At 42.0% G+C, this 18,860-nt stretch overlaps 1 long non-coding RNA gene across 1 annotated transcript; it reads left to right on the top strand.

Moving 5' to 3' along the window:
• The first annotated feature begins 1,537 nt into the window (after positions 1-1,537).
• LOC122489174 lies at positions 1,538-18,540 on the top strand. The gene is made up of 2 exons (XR_006298849.1): positions 1,538-4,785; positions 17,924-18,540. It is a non-coding gene; the product is annotated as an uncharacterized LOC122489174 (long non-coding RNA).
• The last annotated feature ends 320 nt before the right edge of the window (positions 18,541-18,860 follow it).

Raw genomic sequence — 18,860 nt, 5'->3', positions numbered from 1 at the left:
AAACATATGGCTCTCTGAAAAATACAGTTTATCACATATATATATATCATATATAATAATTAATATATATTTAGGTAAATATATGTTTCAGCCTTTGGAAATGGGAATATTTCAGTTTCATTTACAGAACTTTTAATTTGTAAGTATCTATTCATGTTGCCGTATTACAGTAAATTGAATGGCGAGCAAAAGTAACCAGCTTCTTGACTGTAATAACATTTCAAAGCTCAGTGATAAAATATATGCAGTAATGATTTAAAACAGTGCTGTGCTTAGGGCTTTGATGTTTCATAACAATCCCCAAAATGTGAAATTTCTTTGAGTATCAAATTTGAATTCACTCAGGTGAGAAGATGTTCGTTCAAGCCTTTAGTTTGGAAATGTGAAGATGAACTCTTTTAGAAGTTCCTTTTAGTAATTAACAAGTTTTTTTTAATAACAGCAAAAAAACCACATTTTTGTTGTTTTAATTACTTCTATAGTTTTTAAAAAATTTTATGTTTTACACCCATGCCCACCATTCTATCTTTAAAATTTCCTTTAGATAAATGAGGTCCTTTTTGTTTCTTTCATTATTGATAGATCCTGCATTAGAAAACCACCAATTTATTGTAGCTTGTAATTAATTACAAAAAGATAACTTTGCTATTATTGACTTCAATCTTATAAAACAATGAAACCAAGTATAAAACATTTTAAGTAAATTGCTTTTATAGGATTTTTATCTTCAAAATTGACCATGACTCCATGGTTTGGTGTGATTAATGAAACCTCATTAGTTTGAACTTATGACCAGATCAACTATACTTGGTGAATTTGTTCTGCATTTGAACCAAAAGTGTGTTGGTAATAACATAAAGTAGATTTTAGGAACAATAATAAAGACTGGTAAAAGTACTAAATAAGGAAGTGCAGTCATACCTTATCAATGTTCGAACTTGAAGATATTTAAACCAAAGGCAATTAAGTAAACAAGCAAACAGAAAGAAAAGGAAAGAGGTATGTAAATAATCAGTATAATATACTAGAAAGAACACTAGGCCCAAGTCAGGGGACATAGCTTCCTACCTCAGCTTTAGAAATTCCTGGGTGGATTTGCATGAATTTTCCCCAGGGCCTTAGTGCCCTTCATTTGTAAATGGAATTGATTAGGCCAAGATGGCTTTGTAACAGTTCTACACTTAATACTAATAGAAGATTATAATATGTCCTTTTTGATTTGTTTATTATTATTAGTTTTCAGTGTTTATCTATTTTGAGAGAGAGAGAGAGAGAGCTCTTGTGCAGGGGGAGGGGATGGGAGAATCCCAAGCAGGCTCTGTGCTGACATCACATCAGTTTATTATTAGTTTTTAATGTTTATTTATTTTGAAAGAGAGAGAGAGAGAGAGAGAGAGATCTCCTGCAGGGGAGGGGCGGGGGGAGGGAGATTTCCAAGCAGGCTCCGCGCTGTCAGCACAGAGCCCTATGCGAGGCTCGATCTCATCAACTGTGAGATCATGACCTGAGCCAAAATCAAGGGTCAGTCACTTAAATGACTGAGCCACCCAGGTGTCCCTAATATGTGCTTTTTGGAAAAAAACAAAAACAAACAAAAAAAAAACCCTGTACCAGCTCTACTGTATGTGTTGCATTTTCCTGTTCCATAGGAGATTCACTTTGGGGTAGGGGAAGTGTTCTCTGTTCAAAAATCTCTCTTCCTCTCTGTCTCCTTGTATCTATCTATTATCTATCAACTCTCTCGCTCGCTCGCTCTCTTTCTTTCTAAACAATCACTGAGACAAATTGGCCTGCTGTGTTATATGATTGAGTATAGTCCTCAGTGTAGAGAAATTCACATGATCTGGAACAATGTATAGAATAAAATAGTGATCTTGGGGTACCTAGAATCCAGCTGGCTTCATACATCAGCCAGATCTACCTAAAGCAAGTCAAATTTCTAGGAACTGGAGCATTCATAGTTGGATTCTCTGAACATCCATCTTGGCAGATTTTGCCCTGGATTTGACTCGCCCACCTGGTACTTTCCACCTTCCAACATCCTGAATGTACTCACACTTCTGTAATGTAACTTGGACAATGCTTCTCTCCTAATGCAGGTTTGATTGCTCACTGCTCTTAGGTTTTATGTTTCTGGAAACTCTTTTCCAGAATATTTCCTTCTCTGGACTTGGGTTTGCCTATCCTAACACAAAAACATTTGTCTCCTTTGAGCACGGGGAGCTCCACGGTCCTTGAAAACATTCCTTTGGGCGGGAAAAGCTTGTACCCACTAGCACTTTGGCACCCATTAAGTCAACAAGTATTTGTCCCCAGCAGGTGGGATTAGTACAGTGGGGTGGAGTCTCAGATTGCCTAACTGTGAGAAAGAGAGGAAAAGGAAAAGGAAGCAAGTGAATGACCCCCGGAGGGGAAGATGGGAAATTGCCAAATCTGTCAAGAACACAAATGTCCTGATGTTCTCAGAAGAGTTTCGGTTTCTGTCATCAAGGAGCTTTACAAATATTTTTAAAGACAAAGCATAGACTGGAAAAATTAAATGATTATACAGGTATGTAGGAGTTCGCTCTTGAAGTTGATGGATCGTAGAGTTCTATGAGAGTTCATAAGTTTAGAGTTCATCTCTGTTGGATGATTTGTGTATCGATGGACACCTAAACGTAAAAACCAAAACGATTACGCTGAGCCAACATCCTTGTTGCATCCTTAATTTTATGGAAAATTATGGGAAAATGTTAAGATCGCAAATATTCCTGTTCTGGTTAATAGGAACAACTCCCATTGGAAAGACAGCTTTCCCAGTCAATGGGTGGGAATACATTATGGAGTTTTTGCTCATGAAAAGAGGCAGAAAGTTGTTACCCTAATCAAGGTCATTGGCAGCAGCAGGACCTGACCTGGCTGGTGATGCTAGGTTCAACCCGCTCCCATTTCTGTAGATTTGGTTTGTTTGTTGTTAATAAAAATAATCACTTCACACACATTTATATTCAAATAGAGACTCAGAAGTCAATAAATGAATCTATTCACTCGGTTGAGTAAAGCAATCCAATTTTCCCAGTGTGTGCACATGTGTTTGTGGTTTGCTAATATTTTTTTTTGTCTTTTTGAGAAATACATATGCTATAGCTTCAAGGGTGGAAAATTTTACACACTTCTGTAGGGAGGAAGTTTAATTGTAACCCTTTTGCATATATTCTTGGAGAAAATCTATTTTCTAAAAAAATAGATAATTCCTTAGCATCTAGGAATACAAATAAAATATTATATTGACATATCCTCTTCCAGCCTTTCCAGATAAGAATATAAGGTCACTTTCTGTGCCTCATCTTGGGGCTCTGCTAATTCTATGTAAAACATAAACACATCCTAGAAAACAGCAAGGAGATATTCCAGTTATAACCTTCCAAATACATTCCACTTCTCTGCATGCTAGAATATATTTAAAACAGATTATATTTTCCCTCTGTGTTTCAGTTTTCACAGTTAATAAGACAGGCATTTTCATGGCTGGCTTGCTGTTTTCATGGGTAGCAAATATTCTGATTAGTATTCCAGATACCAAGTTTACTGAATTTTATCCAGAATAGAAGGTGCCATAAACATGAAAGATTTTACTTCTTGCCATCTATATTTAAAATATCAAAATAGTTCTAATCACAAAAAAAATAGTTCTAATCAGATCATTAAATATGTCATGATTTCTTTGGTAGCTGGCGTTTCTAAAGAAATGTCTTGTGAACTAATTTGTCTTGAAGGATTTTCATGCCAAGTAGGAGCGGGTGAGATTAAAAAAAATAATCTCCTAGCATTAATCGCATATTCAAAACTGTAAAATAAAACCTTGCTTCTCGCTAGAGAGAAGGCAAGCAGGAAGTTCCTAACATTGACTGAGTGTTAAGAGTTTCAGTTCTTATGACCTGAATTTCTTTGCTATTTTATCACACGTGATCAACCTGTTAACCCCTCCGCTGAGTGTAAATAGTTGTGTTGGCCACTGGTAAATTTCTCTCATTATTCTTGTGAAATTTACAGAATCAGTTTGGTTTTAGTGCAAAATCTACTTACCCTCCCAACTTCTATCTTCATGGGAAAAATTGAACCAGCATTTCCAAAAGAGAAGAAGCTTAGCCATTTCCTTCTGCCATTTCCTCAATTTGATTCATTCTGAGTTTTACAATATAAAGGATGGCATCATCCTAAGATAACTAAAGTCCAGCAAAGTGATTGGCGGCATAATGGAAGAAAATGTGGATGCCCTGTGTGTTGGGGGGGAGAGGTGGACATTGCCAAGGGAAGTGATGAACCAACAACATGGAGGTCATGGGAATTGCTGTCACAACTTCTAGAGATCAGCCAAAAACCACGAAGTGAGTTTTCTTTTTAATTTTAAATATTCTGCATAAAAATGTGGGGTAATATCACTGTTACATGGGCTTAAAAGTTCACCGGTAAGCCTGGGCATTCTATTTGTTAGTTGAACACTAGTATCTTGAGTCGCCTGCACCAGGAACCACAGCTTGAAAGCACCTGCATCTAAAATAATATCCTGCGCCTACACTGACAGCATGGGTACCAGGTAAGCTGTTGTCCAATCTCACACTATTGAGAATTTTCCAGAAAGGGACATATTTAATTCAGGCTGCCATACAATAAGTAACATGGTCCTCTCTCTTCTAATACACTCACAGGTACGTTTGATAGGGGGTGAGGATACACAGCTGACTGGCCACCTCGTGCCAGCCGGTGAATGTTCCATGACAGGCACTGGCTTCAGCAGTCTTGGTGGGTATGGCTCTCGTCTGCACTCTTATCTCAGGCTGGTTTACAGTCGGAAGACCCAAACTTCTGCGGAATTACTTGTGCAGGACCCTTTCATGCCTATAATTTTGGTTTGGAGCTGCAGCAAAGAATCAGCATGATGGGACCATCTTTTACTTCCCAGGAAGTTGAATAAATGGAAGAGAAGGCAAATTGCCATTAGAAAGGACATGCACATTTTGGGGGGGGTCGTTATTTTTGTTTTCAGCTTTAATTTTTTTTCAGATTTATTGAGATATAATTGACAATAAGATTGTAAGACCTTTAAAGGGTACGATGTGATGATTCAACATACATGTATGTTATCAAGGGATTCCCACGTCCCACAACTGAACTAACAACATATTCATCACCTTTATCTTTATCTTTGTTTATCTTTATCTTTATCTTTATCTTTATCTTTGTCTTTGTTTTTGTTTTTGCTTTTTTTCTTGTCTTGGGGGGTTTCTTTTGGTGAGAACATTTAAGTTTTACTCTCTTAGCAGATTTCAATTATACAATATAGTGTTATCAACTACAGTTACCATGTTTTACATTAGATCCTTAGACATTATTCCTAAAACTATAAGTGTATACACTTCACCTTCCCTCTTGCCCCCACCCTCAGCCCCTGGCAACCCCCATTCTACTCTTTCTTGCTATGAGTTCAACTTTATTTCTTTTCTTTTCCTTTTTAGATTCTGCATATAAGTGATGCCATAAAGTATTTGTTTTGCTGTGACTTATTTCCCTTAATATAATGCCTTCTATTTCTATTCCTGTTGCCACAAATGGCATGATTTCCTTCTTTTTTTTTTAAATTTTTTTTTTCAACATTTATTTATTTTTGGGACAGAGAGAGACAGAGCATGAACGGGGGAGGGGCAGAGAGAGAGGGAGACACAGAATCGGAAACAGGCTCCAGGCTCTGAGCCATCAGCCCAGAGCCTGACGCGGGGCTCGAACTCACGGACCGCGAGATCATGACCTGGCTGAAGTCGGACGCTTAACCGACTGCGCCACCCAGGCGCCCCTTCCTTCTTTTTGAAGGAAATGTACATTTTAAAAACTGTTTATGTCTTTACTTTAGGGGGAGGGGGAGAGAGAGAATCCTAAGCAGGGTCCATGCTCAACACGGGCTCCATGTCACGACTGAGATCATGACCTGAGCCAACATCCAATGTCCGTCACTTAACCGACTGAGCCACCCAGGCATCCCAGGAAATGCAGGGTTTTTTTTTTTTTTTAAATGGCAGGTGTCAATTTAGACACAATGGCCCCTGATGTGCCTTCAGAAAATAAGTACTCTGTTCGCCCAGGCAAATAAGGTCTGTTACCTACAGATTTGACTTCTCACATTACATTAAAGACAAAAGAAAGAAGAAAGAACCAGCAAACAAAAAACAAAAGGGGAAAGAGGGTGGATGGAAGGTAGGAAGGACAGAAGGAAGAAAAAGGGGAGGAAGAAAGGCAGAGTGTTTAAAAATACGCTACTTTCTGAAAGTTATCCAAGTAGGTAAATTATAAAAGCAACATAAATGTCCAAATCTCATCCCATTTACATAAATTAGCATTCACCTCTTTGTCAGTTCTGACACTCGCTCATTCTGCCAGGCACGGTTAAGCACTCCCAGGAGCGGGATAGAAATGACCTTGCCATATAAGGCAGTGGTTTGAAACTACAGGAGACACACGACCCCTTAGCACGCTTGGAAATATTGGACTCTCAGTGAAATGACCTCCATGTAGTGCCTTCCAACTTCTATTATCCATCCCGCTTTCCTGATGTGTCAGGGACTGACTGATAGATTATGCCTTCTGTACTGGACATTGATAAACCGGTTCAATGTGTCAGACTTCGGCTTCAAAGCCACCCAAGATAGGGCAGAGTGTGAAAGAGAGTAGTCAGATTCAGAGAGAAAAGCAGACAGTAATAGAGTCTCCACAGAGCTCCAGTTATTTTCTGTAAGCATCTGGCCCTCAGAAAACAGCTACCATCGTGGGCCAGATGCTAAGCATGTGACGTGGGAAGGCCCTTCACAGAGCATGGAGCGTCTCCACCGCACAGGTGTTCTGGCCCCAGAGGCCCACCAACCAGCGATCTGATTCTCTCAAGGGATTATGCAATGCACACTCGCCTCCCAGTGAAAACAGGCCACTTACGCAAACACGGGATCCACTGTTGTTAACTTCGGCTGCTCTCCCTACGTCCATCCTCCGGTTTGGAAACAGGAGACGCCTGATGTAGGCAACGCAGGCTTCGAGATTCTTGGGTCTCTACTTGTTAAAATTGACAGCCCTAGTTTCCACGTGGTGACCATGCCACTCTGAAATGAGACATGAAATGGGCAAGAAACGGAAACAATGTTTGCCCTGAATGCCTGGGACACAGAAGTTCCAGACGTAAATTCACACGACGAATGGTATTAAGCGTCCACTCGGCTTCAGCCCGAGTTCGGCGGACTGTGGTAAGTCACACCAATAGACGGAGTCAGAGCAGAGTGGGGAGTAGTTCGTCTCCTTGGATGCCGCGCCATCTGAATCTTCTCAAGCCCTGCCCTTCTTCCAACCCACCCACCCGTGCCTACTTCTCTGTAACCCACGTTGCTTCCTGCTTGGTTGCTTTTGCTGGAGGCTCTCCCCAAATATCCAACCTTCCATTTGTGTGCAGCTTCTCTTCTTTCTATCCTTGTGCTCAAACTTTCTTAACACTTAGTGGCTGCTCAGGAAGTTTGCGGAAGGGAGGCAGAGTGGGAATGGGGTCCTGGAACTGATTATTTATTTCAAATGCACACTGACCCAGTAGGGAGAGCCACCAAGCATCACCTATCATATGTGCCAGTCTATGTATTCTAAGGAAAGAAAAACCATGCCATGTCACCCGGTTATGACTCTCAACCAGTTGCCTCCTGGGACATACTTGGGAAAGATCACTGTCTTTCATATTGCATGCTTGCGTGGGTGTGTATACCCAGAGAGCAGGGACTGGGCGACCCCGGATGTCGGTCTCTATTTTCATTTCTGTCTCTCCCACTGAAAGAAAGAGATTGAAATGTAAGAGTAGGAGATACATTAGAAGTGTAACTTTGAAATTTATTTGAAATAAAGTAAAATGGAAACCTTTACTTCATTTTAAAGGCCACGTATCTCGGGGATTTTGCTGTTCAGGTGAGGGTATTGGTGATAATCACCCCTGCCTCTCTTTCTTTGTGAATTGTTACTTGACTTTTGAGAATTTCTGGGGTTTCCAGGAAACGTATGGGACTTGAGACCAGTATACTGGCAAATAATTCTGGCTGTGACCCCTACTAGTTGTACAAACTGTCAAAATCAGTTAATCCTCTGAAGCCTTTTTTTCTTTTTTTCCATAAGGGCAGATTGGAGTAAAGCCCTTTCGAGAATTTTGTAAATCATATGAGATGGAGTGTGTCCAGGGCCTTTTAAAATCAAGCCATTGTGCATGCAGAAGGTTATTATCTGCTCTATGACGCTGGCCCCTACTTCCATTTGAGATGGTTAGACTCTAAGAATTGGTTTTAACTTCTTCACGATTCACCGTATTGGTACGCAACCAAGTATCTGCAGGGTGAGAGTCTAAGATCAACGTAAAGAACCCATTCCACACTGGATAGGAGCACGAACTCTGCAGCAAGTCTGTGTGAGTTCAGATCCCGACCTTGCTATTTGGCTTTGTTTCCCGATTTGTAAAATGGGGGTAAGACTACTGCCTACAGCACGAGATTGGTATGGGGACTCCGTGACGGAGACTGGTGCTTGGCACGTATAATGTGCTCCATGAGCATTTGCTGAAATACAATAAAACGTGCTCAAGGCTTTTGTGGCCACGACTGCTCTCGTTAGTGCCCTCGTCTAATGGCTACGAATGCCATTTGATCGCAGAGTTGTTGCCCAGAGATCAGCACTACAAGTTTCTTTTTGGTTCCAGTGAGATATTGGAAGCCTTTTTATTTTTGCCTTTTCAGCCCCCACAAACCACTTCCCATGATTCATTTTTATTGGCAACCAAATGCGCTGCTTTAATGGCACGGAGAATTTAATCAATTAATGAAATTCCATAGGCCATTTCCAGTTGCAATATTTTGAGAGGTTAATTTTGCAAACACCTGAATACTTTGGAGGATCATGGAGCAGACTGAGCTACTGGCACATGCATAACCTCATTGGACCAAAGAGAGAATGATCAGGATGTACGGATAATCATTTCCCTAGCAAATGTTCTTGGACAAGATGATAATCCCCTACCAACTGAGTGTCTTCGTCTTCAATTTCCACGTTCAGGTTGTTTTCAAAAATAATGTCACAGAAAAAAGTCGTTCATGGCCCTGACGATATTTACCATGTGTGCTAACTTCTTTCTTTACCATTGTCCACCTCCTTGCTCACATCCCGGGAGTAAGCAACTGTGTGTGACAAAAATACTTACCATTCGAACACGAAATATTATAAAAACAACAGCAGCGAGAGCAACAACAGCAACGACAGAAGAGTGAAAAGAAAGAGAAAAAAGCGTGTGTATAGAAGCAAGGGCGATTGTTAACTAATTATCAACCATGTTCATATTAGAGAGGATGGTTTATTCTAATAGTCAAGGAACCCTGCTAGCAAAATGGAGTTTTTAATAACTAATATGTCAAAAAGTACAAGTTAACTAAACCATATTTAGAGTTGACAAGTGGGTTACGCTTTCACATTTTCCACGTATGATGCAAATGCAATTTAATGCATTTCTTTTGCCCTTGAATTCTCAAACTTCTGTCGGCAACAGTATTGCCCGGAAGGCTCGATAAACATAGATTTGTGCACCTGTCCCCGAAACTTCTGATTCGATAGATTTGGGATGCTGCCCAAGAATCTGTGTTTGGAAACAGTTTTCTGGCTATGCTGATGCTGCCGGTGTGGGGACCACACTTTAAGAACCACCGTCCTATCATCCCCTTGTAACAAAGGGAACTGCATTTTATTGTGACAGACTGTTGACTTCTGTGGCCCCTGTAAGTCACACCTCCCGGGGCCCACTCCCGGCGCATGTGACTTGCCTTCAACAAGGGAATGAGACGGCAATGCTGTTGTGCCGTTTCTGGACCTGAGCCTGGCAGCTTTTGCTTTTTGTGCTTGTGGAAATCTGCCACTGTGTAAGGAGCCTAACTTCCCTGAGAACCTCACATTTGGGAATGTTCAAGATCAGCACATGGGGAGCGCAATTGGAAAAGAACCGAGGAACCAAGCCGGCAAAGAGACCATAGGTCCCAGGCAGACAGCCTCAGCTGGACTCCCCACAGCCAGCCAGCACCAACTTATCTCACGAGTGAGGGCATTTTAACCCCCCAGTCATCAGTCAACACCAGGTAAAGCAGAAAAACAGCCAAGTCAACTGATGATTGTGAGAGATCATAAGCTGTTAGTCTTGGGGTGTTTTTATAAGGCAGCAATAGAAAATGGAAAAACAAACAAACAGATTGGTACCCGCAGATGGGATGTCCCTGTGACAGAAAGCTTCATCACGTGCTACTAATTGGTTTTGGGATTAGGTGGCAGGCAGAACTCTGAAGGGACTCAAGGAGACTTTTTCTACGAATGGGCAAATGGAAGGAAGTTATGTTGGTGACTGGAGGGAATGGGGCCGGTAGAGGAGTGAGTGCGGACTTGCCTGTAAGGCAGGTGAGGAGGAAGGTACTTAATCGGGTTGTGGCCCTGGGGATGGAGATCTCCCAGCAGGATTTGAGAGCGCAAATGTACTTCCTCCGATAAGGGATAAAAGGCATGAGATGCACTAACGAGGAAAGTTTGGTCGTCAGGCAAAATTAAAAAGAAACGTAAAGACACCAGGGTTGGCTTCATTCAAATATGGTTGCTTCTCATTCACACTTTTTCCATGTGTTAAATAATTCTCAAAGTAAAGAACGGCCGTCAGGGAAGGACCAAAGCTGTCATTGTAGGTAAAAGGCGGTGTCTGGGTCAGGGTCAGGGTCAGGTCTTAAGATCATTTGTTACTTCCTTTGAAGGACATAAGGTGATGTTTCCTAGACCCTCTCTGCTAGACAATAGGGTTTCTGAGAATCTTTTTTTAAAATTTTTTTTCTTTCTTTTTTTTTTTTAAAAATTTTTTTTAACGTTTATTTATTTTTGAGACAGAGAGAGACAGAGCATGAACGGGGGAGGGTCAGAGGGAGGGAGACACAGAATCTGAAACAGGCTCCAGGCTCTGAGCTGTCAGCACAGAGCCCGACGCGGGGCTTGAACTCACGGACCGCGAGATCATGACCTGAGCCGAAGTCGGCCACTCAACCGACTGAGCCACCCAGGCGCCCCTAAAATATTTTTTAACGTTTATTTTTGAGAGAGAGAGAGAGAGAGAGAGACAGAGTGCGAGCAGGGGAGGGGCAGACAGAGAGGGAGACACAGAATCCGAAGCAGGTTCCAGGCTCTGAGCTGTCAGCACAGAGCCGGACGCGGAGCTCGAACCCACGAACTGTGAGACCATGACCTGAGCTGAAGTCAGATGCCTAACTGCCTGAGCCACCCGGGGAACCCTGGGTTTCTGAGCATCTTAAAGGTGTACCACATTGAGCCCTTCAGCTAAACAAAAGCCATCTAAGAATTATAAGACATTGTGCCATGGCCAAAATTACAGAGGAGTCTTTTTCAAAGAGATCTGCTTTTGTGACCTTTATATGTTTTGTAAGGGGATGAATTACAATGAGATTCGTTGGAAATCTATGAGACTTTGAAGGCAATTGTATTAACAGAAGGACTTCCAATTTGGATTAAAAGGGACAGACACAGTTCCAAATAACAGAGGCCTTTGGACCCTTGGATTCCTATTGGCAGGAAGTAGTGAAGAAAGCTACTCATCTACAAATATTGGTTATTTATTATGGAAAAGAAGGGCAGGTCAGAGGATGGAGCCAGTAGTCATGGGGAAACCATCCCAGGCCCTAATCAAGGAACTGTTTATGTTTACCCCAACAGATTCCAGAGTTTCTTTGACCAATGATTACCATGTGGCTTCCATATTCCCTGTCTTTGAATGGGAGTTTCTATTACGGTTTTCCTGTTCCTGGTGTACAATTGTATGTTGGGCAGATGAGGGAGAGAAAGTCTATCTCATATGCTCACAGGTCTCCAAATCAAGTGGAAGGGTGCCTGATGAATGTCCTCTGCACCTAGATTTAGGGGGTGAGTACCTGGAATTCAAGCATAAGGCCATGCTGGAATGAGATGAGGTTTCGGGGTCATGGGAAGAAGTACATATATTTTGCATGGGGAAAGGACATAAATCATTGAGGGCCAGAGGGCAGATGAACCAAACTGTAGGGAGGGGCCAGCTGAGAAGGCACGAATGCACTTGCTGGCAGCCCCTGGGCTTCTCCTTTACCTACGAGTTACCAAGAAGAGAGGCAACATGAAAAAGTACCTTTACTGAGGAAGGAAATAGCAAGCTTCTCCAGATAATCATGTGATGTCGTATTTTTAAAGGCCTCACCCATTGAAGAGTTCTTTCCTCTCCGATTGCACTAACTTGTCTCTTAGAGACTCTCAATCTAGGAGACCGAGTAGAGGCCAGTGATGCTGGATAAAGACAGCATCACAACCAAGGGGGGCCGTGAGTATTATTGGTTAAATGCTATTTGACTTTTTGAAATGTATAAGCAGTCAAAGCAATAGAGACAGTTTGGTATATACCACCATGAACAAACAACTCTAAAACTCTATGACTTAAAACAACCACCTTCTTACCTTTCTCATCATGCACAAGGGAGTGGCTTGTTAGGGGTGTCGCAGTGTATGACTCAAAATGGCCCAAGTGGGGTCGTATGTCCGGGACTTCCATTTTCTCTTCCAGCTGGGGAATCCGTTTTCCTGCGGTAGCCTCAGGGTTTCTGCTTCTCCGATGCATTCTGCACACGGTCTCACCTCGTGGTCTCTCTGGCAGGGTGGCCATACTTCTCACAGGAAAGCTGGGCTCCCAGAAAATGCAAAAAGCCAGAGCTGTCAGGCCTTCTCCAGCCTCAGGCCTGGAGCTGGGACAACATTGCTTCCATCGTTTTGTTGTTCGATGCAAGTTTCAGGCCCAGCCCAGATTTAAGGAGCAGGCACTACACAGAGGTGTAACTACCAGCGGGTGTGGTTTCTCTTGGCACGCCACTGTAAGGGACTACAAAGTGCGATCCTCAGTACCTACAGACGGAAGCAGCAAGTCTAAAAACGAAGCTTGCAGAACACTCATGTGGCTCGTGCAAAATGTGGAGATGTCAAGAAAGGAAGATGGCTGTGTAATGACGGATGCTAGTCTCCCAAGGACGGACTAAGTAGGAAAAGAGGGCCCCTGGAGGAAGGAAGACTATCCCAGTTGTCATCTGGAACATTCATTGTTTTGACTGAACTCATCCGTTGCAGTATCATAGAAGAGAATGAATTTTATCACAACTGCTGTGAATTACGCTTTAGAAAAATCAGACTCTGGATGTAGAGATCACCTGTTTCAGGAGTGACTGCGTTCCTGAAAAGTTCTTATTCTTGATGCTGATGTCTTGTAAAGACTTATAAAGTAAAAGGAAATAAAAGGGGCGTGCTATCCCTACCAAACCTTAGGTATTTTAGCTCAGGGCCACAGCCCTGCAGAGGAAGACAGGTATCGGAAGCAATCTTGGATGTCAGAAGACCGCCATTTACACTTCTGTTATCCTGTTTTTTTATGTATTATTCAAGGTCCTGCCAAAATAGGAATTAAAGGGCAGCTGTCAAAATGACAGCTTAAAAATAATCTGTTCTGCATTATTTCTTTGATGTTCAATTGTATCGTTTAAAAAAGAAAGAGACATGTTTAATCATCTCCCTATCTGATTAATTTAGATTATCTCATTGTATGATATTAAAAGAATGACAGGGCAATTCATATTTTTTTTGTATATTTAATGATCTGTTGCCCTAGGACTAACTCAGTTTTGTTAATTAATATTGGAAGAGGTAGCAAGGAACGTTTCAGGGAGAAAGAAAACCCTAAGCAGATCTTCGTGTTTATTAGTGAATAGATAGTTTTCTTGGCTTTCAATTATATTGTCTGTATTGTTTTAATTTTTGAAATCTGTGCCTAGCCTCCCATACAGTGGATTTTTTTTAGGTTCTCCCTAATTATAACCCACATTTCTATCTTTCTGTCACACAGAATGGTATGTATCCAAGGTACATTTTTATGCCGCTCTGCATCAGTGCAGGAAATGAAATATTTGAATAGCAGCGGATGTCGTGTGTGGCGTTCGCCCCAGGAGACTTCTCTCAGGAAAAAAAAACAGTGGCCAGGACGTCTTTGAGTCCATCAGTATTCACACAGTTTTTACGTGTGGCTTCATTCTAATCCTCGGGTATGAGAATTGAGCCGTAAACATGTGTTCTTTGTATACACGACACAAAAGGGCCAAGGAGGAGAAAAAGGAAAGAAGACGAGGGTAGAAATAAGGTTTTTAAATGTCCTTCCTTTCCTGGTGTGAAGAGATCAGATGTGCACCCCTAGCTGATGGTAACGTGTGTGTGCACCTGTGTATGTGTGCAGCGTCTGGGAGTGGCAACCGCTTGGTTGGATCATAATCCCGTTCTCAGAAAAGCTTGCGGGCAAGAATGCCGATTCCACTTTGATGCCTTGATAGGCTACTTCTCTTGAATTTGTGGCACCGGTATGTATGGAGATACGTCCGTGCGATCACTTGCCGTTAAAGGGAACATATTTGGTTATGCTTCTGTACTAACGAGGTCCCTTCGTTACTTGCCTCAAATCCACAAGATAAGTCCAAACCACCCTCCCAGCCCCCACCCCCCTCAGCGCCAGTTTTCTGCACTGCTCTGAAGAATCCGAAGCCTGATTCCACTTGCAGCCAGATGTGAACAATCACCGCTTGACACGGGGTACAAATAACACCTACTCCAGCCATTACTCTTAAATTGGAGCTCTGCCCTTGATGGGGGCTGGAGATTGCTCTGGCTTTTGTAACTTGCACGTGAAAGCTGGTAGGCACCGAGTGACAAGGAGGTCGGGGCATTGCAAGCTGGAAGCGGATCTGGACTTCTCCCACATGAGAAGTGGCTTGGGGTCACAGGTCACAGGTCAACCTGAAGGACTAAGTGACAAAACGAAAGGACAAAACGAAACAGACGCACAAACATAGGGGAAGAAGGGTGCAGGCCAACTTGGAAGCCTAAATGGCCATTTGCTCTCATTCTTCAAAACTTTCAAGACGCTTCTAACGATCCAAGGCTAGAGCTGTTTATGGTTCATGGTGTTCGAGTAAATGGAGTCCTGACATCTAACCTTGAATTAGCGGGAGACACAGAGTAGAACAGAAGCGTCTGGACTGGAAAATCCGTGGTCCCTTAGCAAGCCTCTGTGTTTGATAATCATGTTCGGATTTTACCAAGGTCCTCAGACTGTACTGCAAAAATGAGACTAACACCTCTTTTTAATTCCAGAGAATTGATCGTTTTTGTGTTTTGCTGCATGAGTCTCTCTCCCTCTTTTTTTTTTTTTTTTTTTAATTTTTTTTTCAACGTTTATTTATTTTTGGGACAGAGAGAGACAGAGCATGAACGGGGGAGGGGCAGAGAGAGAGGGAGACACAGAATCGGAAACAGGCTCCAGGCTCTGAGCCATCAGCCCAGAGCCCGACGCGGGGCTCGAACCCACGGACCGCGAGATCGTGACCTGGCCGAAGTCGGTCGCTTCACCGACTGCGCCACCCAGGCGCCCCTCTCTCCCTCTTTTTAAAGTTGAGGTTGCAATCATTCCTTCCTCCTGGATGTCTAGCATTTGTTGTGAAGAATAACAACACGTGTCACCTGCAGAGAAGGCCCCTGCTGAGTTAATGTTCAAGTCCAAGGTGTTCGTGCTACAAAAATCAGGAAAACAGGTCATCCTCCTTAATGCTTGATTCTTGAATTATTTCTGTTTTTTTTACTTTCGTTTTTCCCGAAACGTTGTTTTTGGCCAAAGTGAGATGGTCTTCTGTTTCTAATCTTCAGAGTGAATCGATTCCCTCGTAGGAGAGACATAGAACTATTGCATGTAACAGGGTCAAAATAAACATGGTCCACGAATCATGATCAATAGTAGGGACGTTCATGGTTCGATGAGTACAAGAACAAAGCCAAGAGGGGTGCTCTTAAAAGGAGACCCAGGTTACTCAAGAAGGCCTAAAATGCATAGACATTTTCCTCCACTGGGAATCACTTACTGGAGCAACAGGAATACTATTAATTGCTGGTGGGATTGCAAGAAGGTTCAGTCACCTGGGAAGAGAGTTTGTCAGTTTTTTACAACACTGAACGTATTCTTACTGTAGGACCCAGCAATCACTCTTCTTGGTATTTACCCAAAGGAGTTGAAACTGTATGGCCACACGAAAACCTGCACACAAATGCCTACAGCAGCTCAACTCCCAATTCCTAAAACTTGGAGGGGCCCAAGATGTCCTTCAGTAGGTGAACAGGCAAATAAACTGTGATCCATCCACACAATGGGCTATTATTATTCAGCGCTAAAAAGAAATGAACATCAAACCAACAAAAGACACGCAGGGATCTAAGGTGCATGTTACTAAGTGAAAGAAGCCAATCTGAAAAGGCTACATATTGTATCATTTCAACTCCATGGTATTCTGGAAGAGACAGAACTATGGAGACAGTAAAAAGATCAGGGATTGCCAGCACTGGTGGATGGGGTGGGGAGAAAGATGAAGAGATAGAGCACAGGAGAGTTTCAGGGCAGTGACGATATTATAATGATGAATACGTGTCATTACACATCGGTGCAAACCCATGCAATGAACAAAACCAAGAGGGGATTACAATGTACGCTGTGGACTTTGGGTGATTACAATGCATCAAGGTAGGTCCATCCATTATAACAAATGTACCACGCTGGTGGGGGCTGGGGATATTGGGGAAGTCTGTGCATACCCGGGGAAGGAAGGTATACAGGATATCCCTGAACCTTCTCTCAATTTTGTTATAAAACTAGCACTACTCTAAAAAGAAATTTCTTTTAAAAAAAGCTTTTTAAAAAAAAATCATTTAGAAGCGAGAAGTGAGAATTGGAGAAGAAAAACACTGTCACATCCATTAAATAGAACCAAGAAAAATCTTACTGTCAGCCCTGTTTCTTTTTTTTTTTTAACGCTTATTTATTTTTGGGACAGAGAGAGACAGAGCATGAACGGGGGAGGGGCAGAGAGAGAGGGAGACACAGAATCGGAAACAGGCTCCAGGCTCTGAGCCATCAGCCCAGAGCCTGACGCGGGGCTCGAACTCCCGGACCGCGAGATCGTGACCTGGCTGAAGTCGGACGCTTAACCGACTGTGCCACCCAGGTGCCCCTGTCGGCCCTGTTTCTATTGAGTCTTTGTTGCTGTCTGACTCTGTTCTGGTACTGGTGAAACCATAGTGGAAGTAACTCACTGGCTTCATTTAAATTTCAGTCGCCTTGGCTCTTAAACCCATGAATAGACTTCCCCTCATTTGTCTGGTCTGCGGGGCACATCACCTGTTATAAATATGCTAGGACACTAGGATATTTTCCCCCTGAAAATAGTATTTATGTACTGAAACATTTAAGGAAAGCTACTAAACAAAGAGCAACCGATTTAAAAATTAATCAAATACAATATTAATATTGAGACTGTTGACCAAAATAAATATGCATGCATATTACAAACAGTAAAAAACAAACTGCTTAGTTTTTTTTTTCTTTTCTGCGGAAGGGGGAAGGAGTATGCTTTACAATGTTAGTCTAGGGGTGCCTACGTGGCTCAGTTGGTTTAGCGTCCGACTCTTGACTTTGGCTCAGATCACGATCTCACAGTTTGTGAGTTCGAGCCCTGCGTCGGGCTCCATGCTCATGGCAGGGAGCCTACTTGGGATTCTCTGTCTCTTCTCCCTCAACCGCTCCCCCCAGTAGTGCTTGCGCTCACTCTCTGTCTCTCTCTCAGTCTCTCTCTCTCTCTCAAAAGAAATAAATAAACTAAAAAAAAAAAAATGTTAGCCTAATGTCCCGTATCATCAGGTCTAGCACAATCCTGCCATACCTTCAGTCTCTCAATATTTCTCATTCTTCCAGAAGAAATCAGCCTTTTCTCTTGGGAAATACTTATCAGTGTGTTCAAATACTGACAGAAGAGGTGCTGAAAACAGTTTTAATTTGATCTTAGATGTTGCCCCAAAGAAACGAAGCAGAGCGAAAGTAGAAGAAGTCGTCGGTCAGCGGGATGATCGTGCGTACAAGTTCTCTGTTGCTGAGGCAACAAAGAAGCCTAATTCTACCATTGGAGAGATAGTTGTTGAGGAAAGAGTTCACAAGCTGATAGGAGAGTGATCTAGAAGCCAGAAAAGAATTTCACCTCTTAAAGATAGAATGCGTCACACGTTTACCTTCCTGAAGAAAACAATACCTATGGAGTGGAGTATAGTCTGCTTAGTCTTTGTGTTGTGTCGCATAAATTCTGAACAGTTATGGCAGCCAACTGGAGGTATTGTGTACTGCTTAATTATATCATCTTTGGATTGAGAGAGCCATAGATTCTGAAAGTCTGCTATTGTCTTCATCATTTTCTAGATAATCTTATGTAAGCTCCTTAGTCTCTCTACGCCTCAGTTTTCTTATCTGTAAAAGAATGATAATAGTAGAATTTGCCGTATAAGTCTGATTTGAGAATAAAACAGAATACTGTGTATGAATTATTGAGAGCAATGTCTGTTCTTTCATAAAAAATAAGTACTTTCTGTTATTATAGTAGGGGTCCCTTTCAGTTTTATAAAAATAATTAGATATATCAGGGGTATGAAACTACTAGTTCTTAGGCTACAGTTTTCTCAAATCTATAAAATGAAGAGATATGTAAACACAGAACAACATTTAACTATAACAAAAACTTGATGAAAGATATTTGGACTCAGACTTCTGTGTGTGTGTGTGTGTGTGTGTGCGTGTGTGTGTTTCTTTAATTGGATATTAGGTTTGGCATTGAACTGCTTAATTTTGTTAATTGAATTATATT

This window comes from Prionailurus bengalensis, chromosome B2 (genome assembly GCF_016509475.1).
Source record: "Prionailurus bengalensis isolate Pbe53 chromosome B2, Fcat_Pben_1.1_paternal_pri, whole genome shotgun sequence".
In the NCBI taxonomy this organism is placed as follows: domain Eukaryota; kingdom Metazoa; phylum Chordata; class Mammalia; order Carnivora; family Felidae; genus Prionailurus; species Prionailurus bengalensis.
Note: the sequence above shows the minus strand (reverse complement) of the source record. Positions and strands in the feature narration are given on the sequence as shown.